Here is a 7,919-nt window from a genome sequence, read left to right as displayed (position 1 = left end):
CAGTTTTGGTTTGTATGACCTAAAACCTCATAAAATTTGAAAACCCGTATCATCTGTTTCTACTGTGCCTGAACTTGACTTTGGGATTCGAAGCCAGCGTGCACCTGTGTGTAGTGTGTTACCTTATCTCAACTGTCATCGTCTCTCCTTGAGCCTAACGTGAGCTTTCCCTGACTCCTCTACCGTCTCCTCAGCCTCCTCCCCACTTGTCCCGGCCTTGCTTTGCTTTCTCTTCCTAGCTCAGGAACATCTCCCCTTGAATGCTGCCTGACCTTCTCCTTTGGTTAGGCTGGGTGCTCTCTTAAATACGCCCACGGCTCACGGTGCCTACCTTTCTCATAGTGACCATGCCGAAGGATAGGAGCGTGTTTGCTTCTTTGTCTTCCTTGCTAGACTCCTCGAGATGAAGAGCCACGTAGAATAAATATTTATAATCCTAGAAACATCTAGAACCTAGTCATGCCTAGTCAATATTGAATTAATAAGTATATGCCCTGGCTTTGATGTTTCTACAAAATACTTTTCTAGAAACAGAAAAGGATTGTCCTGACTGTGTTGGCTTTGTGAAAATTAAGGACAATACCAGCCTATTATGTATATTTTAATACCTTCTTTTGTTTATATTATACTTACTCCCTGTGCGAATTCAGCCAGTTTTATCCTCATTTCATAGACGCACAAACTAAGGCTTGAAGTTTAATAATCTGGACCCAGGTTGTGCTGGCTCAGATGAAATTGCAACAGAGAATTAGTCATTATTATTATTAGCTGAAGACATCCTTTGGGATAATATGCAGTGCAGCTGGCTGCCTTCTCCTTTGGGAGTGACCTCCCAGCGGCATCTGGAGAGAGGTGGACACTTTAGAATACTGAGATCTCTAACACGTTCCATGTGAGGGAAGCTGCTGCCCTCCATGGATTTTGTCATTGAAACAGTCCGTCAGAGCTCAGCAAAAGTTCTGACCACGTTAAAGTTGTGTATTTCTAGCTCCCAGAGCCAGAGGCCGCCGGCGCCCTCCCTCAGCCAGTTCAGATGCTGGGCACCTTGAGAGCAGGTTCCAGATAGTGAACCCTCAGACACATCCTGCCCAACTCTGTCAAGCAGTCAGTCTTTTAAAAACACACAGATTTATGGCCCAAAAATATAACCTACAATTGAGAATAGTTCAAGTGTCCATCAACAGGAGCATGGAGATAATGGAATATTATTTCTCAGTAATAAAAGGATGAATCTCAAAACATTATATTGATTAAAAGAAGTCTATTAGTTTCTTTTTTCTGCTGTAACAAATTACCACAAATGTAGTGGCATAAAACAAGGGAAATGTGTTATTTAACATTTCTGTAGGTAAGGAGTTTAAACTGAGGCTTAACCAGGCTAACTCCAGTGATGTTTGCAGCTGTGTTCCTTTCTGGATGCTCTAAGGAAGAATTCATTTTCTTGCCTTTTCTAGCTTCTAAAATGCTTGCCACATACCTTAGCTGTGGCCCCTTCAACCTTCACAGCCATCGATGTGCAGGCAACTATTTCTCAGGATGCTGCTTCCCTCTTTTTGACTTTTCTGCCTCTCTCTTCATCATTTAAAGACCCTTGTGATTATATCGTTCCCGCCCAGATAATCCAAGATAATTTCCCTGTTTTAAGTAAACCTAATTCACAACCATAGTTCTGTCTGCTACTTTAATTCACCCTTGTCACCTTGCCATGTAACACAGCATGTGCACAGGTCTGGGACTTATGAAGTGGACATTTTTTGGGAAGAGGGGACATTATTCTATTTACCATAAGCAAACCCTTATGAATTGTATTCGTGCATAAATATTTAGAGGAAAGTTCACTGATATCTTAGAAGCATACTGACAAATGGATTAGTGGGGAAAAAGAAGATGGATAGATGAATAGACATGGTAAATGAAGCATAATAAAAATGTTAGTTTTAGGTGGTAGTAGATGAGTTTTAGGTCTGTAGTAAAATTAAAAATTTTACTGTAAAATTGTTTTAGTTTTCTGTATGTTTAAAAATGATCATACTGAAATGTAGATAGAAAAGTGCAGAAGATTGGTGTAGTGAGCCTCGGTAATAGTTCTGTGTCGTATTCTTTTTTTTTTAAATTATTATTTATGCATACAGCACCTGGTCTTCCTACGTGGTCTCCCATCCAAGTACTAACCAGGCCCAACCCTGCTTAGCTTCTGAGATCAGACATCGGGCTTGTTCAAGGTGGCATGGCTGTAGACCATGGACCGTGGCTCCACTAGGGTGTGAACCCAGGACCTTCTGCGTGTAAAGGTCCTGCGTATAAAGACGTGCTAACTGCTACACTATGGAACCACAATTCTGTGTTGTATTCTTGCTCTCTGTCTCTCCTCTCCTGTGAGCACTGAGATTGGACCTCACTGCCACACTCAGATTGGGAGATGTACTCATCCTTACCAAGTTAAGAGCTCATTCTGGTACAGCTCTCTCTTACTAATTTCCACACTTAGATATTGAGAGACTCTGAAAAAAAGAGTTAATTCCATTTCACACCCCTACCCAGACAAGCATAGTAAAGGCAAAACAAGTCTTTTTGACCCTCAGCCCTGGCGAGATGGCATGTGTGCATGAGGGTGGTGGGGACGGCTGGTGGAGTTGTGGGGGTGGCTGTCGGGTGCATATCGATAGTGAAGAATTCACTTTGGGAAAAACAACACACATCCCTACCATAGCAGAATCTCAGAACAGATGTGGCAGCTGTGCTCTGACTAAAGGAGGCTGATTTCTGTTATTCTCCAACAGAAACTGTGTTCAAGAGAAGAAAACAGAAACCCATTGTCTAAATGGTGATAGAAATCCCTGTCACTTTATCGCATCCGGCCTCTTCGAGGCCTGCGTTCAAACCCATTCATTTGTCGCATTAGGCTCCGGTGGAGCGTGTGAACAGCCCGTGATACTCCCGTGAAGGATGCCAGTCTTTTGCCCTGATGCAGCCAGCAGTGTGTTTGGGATGTGCGCTTTGAAAAAACCTGAAATGCGCCCTCAACTTCAGATCATCTCAAGTTCCTCCTCCAAACTCTGAACATTCTCCTTCTGTGGTAGATGTGTGCAGGCTTTTCTATACGCACACACAGCTTCTCGTTATATATTTATGGGTGTTTCTCTATATGTGCTGTCAGTAGGACTACATTACAATCTGATTTAAAGAAAAAAAAAAAACATAGTTGTACTTTTAATTATATATTTATATATATATATAATTATATATATATATATTTTTGTGTGTATATATATGTATATTTTTTCTTTTAAAACACATTTACTTTAGCTTGGGAGGATTCAAGATGTAATAATCTTGGCGTCCTCAAAATCCTCTGTCCTAAATTAGGCCCCAAATGTGGAAACTAAAAGGTCAATAACATGGAGCTCCTTACAACCAAGTTCTCATTTGTCCGACACTGTAGCTACGTGCACCTCTCCTTCCCCACGCCTCCAGACGGTGGCAGCTGAGATGGTAGCACTACCACTAACATGGGGTTTTCCCCTTGACACTGAGCTTAGCGACTCTCCACAGTCCAGGTAAATTCAATACTTTTATATGAAAACCCAGGCCTGGTAAAAACACAGCCTCCGCATGTCCCTGGTGATGCTCTCCTTGGCAGTTGCTTGTGGATGATAAATTGCTTTGATTCCAGAGAGTGGCAATGGCTGCTACTTAAGTTGAAACTCATGCAAATACCAGAACCTGCTTTGCTCACATACAGTTAATGTCTAATTATTCTTTGTTGGCCTCGTTTTTCCTTTGTCTCTCAGTGTTTCAAGCAACATGTTGACTTTCCTACTGTTAAATTGCTAATCCAGCAATGCTGATATATTTGTCAATTTTAAGTTACCTTTCTTAAATGACTGATCACTTTGTTTCTATTTCTCCTCAAATTCCTTTTGGTTTTTCTTTTCTTTCTTTGGTTGGCGTTTTATTGCTAATGAAACTCTTACTCATTTTTCTCTTGTTATTTACTTCATTTGTAAGAAGCTTAGAAACAATCTCATGGTTGGATTCAGCAGACACACCTACTTTTTCCTTCATACAGATATGTGTCCCATTTAAGTCATTGACTCATTCATTCCTTTTATTGATTTGACATTCAATATATTCTTCATATATGCACTTGCTGAGCACTTTCAAATATTTACAATTCCTTTCAATCACATTAACAATAAACTTAAACAATTATAACACTCTATAGACTATATTATGACATAAAAAGTGGTTTAATCATTACAGTTCTATGGGAAAAAGTATCACCGTTTGTATTACTTAAGCAAGTCGTCGTATTCTTTGTATTCCAACTTCACCATTTTGGGCAGAGCCTTTGGCCTTGTATCCTCCAATTTTCTTTTCTTTAAAACGGAGGCACTTTAAATCTACATCCTGGTCTTAGTCTGAGGAATTACTGGCATGCTACATAAAGCACTGTGACATGCTTAGGTCACAATAACTGTTTGACATAACAAAAGCTTAGTTTTTGCTTTTAATTTGATATTATTTTGGCTTTGTGTCATCTGATTTACATATTAAAGTTTTGTTCTTAATTAAAGTTGTATGTTCGGTATGTTTGACAACATGCCACTTATATGAGATTCCGAATTCTCACTCACCGTCTTCCTCAAAGAAGTCTTTCCAAAAGAAATTCCTATCTTTTTCCATATTTTACCCTTATGAGTTCCCGAGACTCCTCCTAATTACATACTTTTGATTTCTTTACTCTCACGCATCCTCTTAGGACTATATGCATTCCTCTTTTATCATTTTCTATCTTTACTTCTCCATATGCTCAATCCTCTCAGGTGCCAAAATAAATATTTATCCTCTTCCTTCCTGAGACTGTCTTCCAATTTCCCCTTTACTTTGCTAGCTTCATTCTCTGCAGTGTGCATGACTTACTTTGCCTATGTTTGATCTTCTCAGAATCATTTCCATTATTCCACTGAAACTGCTCTTACAAATTCAGTAATAAATACTCAAAGGTCAAATCCTATAGCATCTTCTTGCACTTGTTCCTGTGGACCATCCTTAGCTTTTAATATTATGGACCATATTATTTCTTGAAATTATCATCTTCTTTGCCCTTTAGGATACTATATTTATCAGAATGTCTCTTTATTTCTAACTTCCCTTTTCTGTTTTCTGCCCACCTCTTTCCACCTAATTGCAGATTTTTATAATTAAATCTAAATTTAGTCAAGGTTCTTCAGAGAAACAGAACCAACAGGATCTACCTATCTATCTATATCTATTTTAAGAAATTGACCCAATTTATCATGGAGGCTGAAAAGTTCCAAGATTCACAGTAGGCAAGCTCGAGACCCTGGGTAGCCCATGGTGTAGTTATAGTTCAACAATTGGCGGACTTGAGACCCAGGAAGATTTGATATTTAGGTTTGGATCCAAGGCAGGAAAGGACTGATGTCCCGGCTTCAATAGTCAGGTAGGAAGAGTTTCCCCTTCCTCGTGGAAACCAAGAAGACTCCCTATCATGTTTCAGAAAAGAATACCTAGAAATAGTTTTGAGCCATTGGAAGGAAAGACATAAAGAAGTTCCAAATGAGGAAGCAAATTATGAATTCAAATGCTGAGATGTGGTAATATGTATGAGATGAATTAGGACAAGTGGATGAGAGCCAGTGCTATCCCCAATGTGGGGGCACAGGGCACTACTTATAGATAAAATGGAAAGTATAGCAAGGTGGAATAGATAAGGCTTAGCTAGGCTGACAAGATCATATCTCATCTGCCACAAATGCCAGCTGTATTCATTCATTTCTTATAAAAGAAATCCCATGCTCTTATATTAAACACATGTGTTTGTATTTTTATATACGTAGCTTCAAATATCATAAAAATTATACTGTTTGCTAATTAAGACATTTGGAGATGTTACTTCAGGTCTTTCAGTTTCTTTATCTATCAAATTGGAGTAATAATATCATCTTTGCAATGTTGTTCTGGAAAATAGTTAATTGGACTAGCCTGAATGACTATGACTCCACACCCAGTAGAATGGCTATCACACAACACACAAACAGAAAATGGCAAACGTTGGTGAGGATGTGGAGAACTTGTGCACCGTTAGTGGGAATGCAAAATGGTGTCTCCACTATGGAAAACTATGGGGTTTCCTTGAAATATTAAAAGACAGAATTACCATATGATCTAGCATTTCTACTTCGGAATATATATTCAAAAGAAGTGAAAACAGGGAGTTGAAAATATATTTGTAAATTAATGTTTGTAGCAGCATGATTCACAGGAGTCAAAAAGTGGAAACAACCCGTGTCCATTGGACAAATAGATAAACTAAATGTGGCGTATACATATAATGGAATATTACTCAGCCTTAAAAAAAGAATGGGATTCTGACACATGCTGCAAAATGAATGAACCTTGAAAACATTATGCTCAGGTAAATAAGCCAGCCAACAGAAAGATAAATACTGCATGTTTCCACTTACATTAGGTACCTACCTAGAGTAGTCAAATTTATACTGACAGAAAGTAGAATGATAGTTTCAAGAGCTGAGGAAATAGGAGTTTGTGAGGTTTTTGTTTAAGGGGGATATAGAGTTTCAGTTTGGAGAGATAACAGTTCTGGAGGGATGATGGTGATGGTTGCACAACGATGTGAATATACTTAATACCACTAAACTGTACACTTAAGAATGATTAAATTGGTAAATTTTATGTTATGTATATCTTACCACAATAAAAAAATATAGGCTTAGGTAATACATATAAATCTCTCTGAATCAAGATCCTCATGATTTAGTCACTGTCTTAACTCTATCTTACACTTCTGTTATTCGGCTCTACGCCCATTCCCTGAATGGGCATTGTATGTTCACAGCCGTGTACATTCCCTCATGCTGATTTCTCAGTCCACGATATTTGTGATCTCTCTCCTCATGCTGAAATCGTGGTTTACCTTTAAGTTCCAATGTTCTCAGTAAAGCAATTCTGTATATCCCATTTAAAATCAATTACTCCTTCACTTGTACCCTGCGCCATGCTTACTTATTCCTTAATTTACATCACATTTATTTTTTTTCCCCTCTGTTATAGATGGTCATTGGCACTTGGTGTCCTCCATCGGATTACAAGCACTTAGAATTAGGGCATCTGACTTCTCTCTCTGTGCCTAGTCATTCGATGACTATATGGGGGGAGGTCTCACTAAGTAACCCTTAAGACTGGTTCTCACTTCCTCTTGCTTTGAAAGAGACAAGTAAAACTAAACAATAACTAAAGGGTGTTTCCTGTGGTCAAAAATGGTTTTGAAAATGTGGTTTTACATTTCAATTTATGCAGAAGTTTTTCTATTGTTTTCTACTTTTTTCTTTCTCTAGCCCTTAGGCATTTTTACTATTTTCATTAGTGCTACTTAAAAAGCTTAGCGTTGATTTTGTATTTTCAATTTGAAAAAATATGGAGACAATATTTTATTCATTTTTATATTTGCAAGGATTCACGAAGAGAACAATTTTTTCTCAAGTGTGTTAGCTAATGATGATAGAGTAAGTAGCAGTTACAGAACAGGCAAGCTATTAAAACATCAAATATTTAAAGTGCACACCACCACTTTCCTGATCTCTTTGTTACATAAATTGGAAATCCTATATAGCTAATGATGCATGGCAGAGACACAAGCTTTTTCTCATTATCCTCTGTAAGTTACCTTTACCCAGAAGGAGTAAGCTACACCCTCCTTAATGCTGGCTCTTGAATCTCACTGTTGGTGGCATCGTGGTTCTAGACATATAGAATGACTGGGCTACTTTCATAAGAAATGCTTTGACGATGTACTAATTTAAGGGGAAGTCATTCAGTACATTAAGATATTTCTCTAGCCCTTTCTGAACTCACAGGTCTGGGGAACTCTAACT

At 38.5% G+C, this 7,919-nt stretch overlaps 1 pseudogene; it reads right to left on the bottom strand.

The window, feature by feature from the left end:
- Positions 1–2,123: 2,123 nt before the first annotated feature.
- LOC112485638 lies at positions 2,124–2,239 on the bottom strand (annotated as a pseudogene).
- Between the last annotated feature and the right edge of the window lie 5,680 nt (positions 2,240–7,919).

The sequence above is a fragment of the Pteropus alecto genome, unplaced genomic scaffold (genome assembly GCF_000325575.1).
Source record: "Pteropus alecto unplaced genomic scaffold, ASM32557v1 scaffold5, whole genome shotgun sequence".
In the NCBI taxonomy this organism is placed as follows: domain Eukaryota; kingdom Metazoa; phylum Chordata; class Mammalia; order Chiroptera; family Pteropodidae; genus Pteropus; species Pteropus alecto.
The sequence above is the reverse complement of the archived record's forward strand: the minus strand, read 5'-3'. Positions and strand labels throughout refer to the sequence as shown.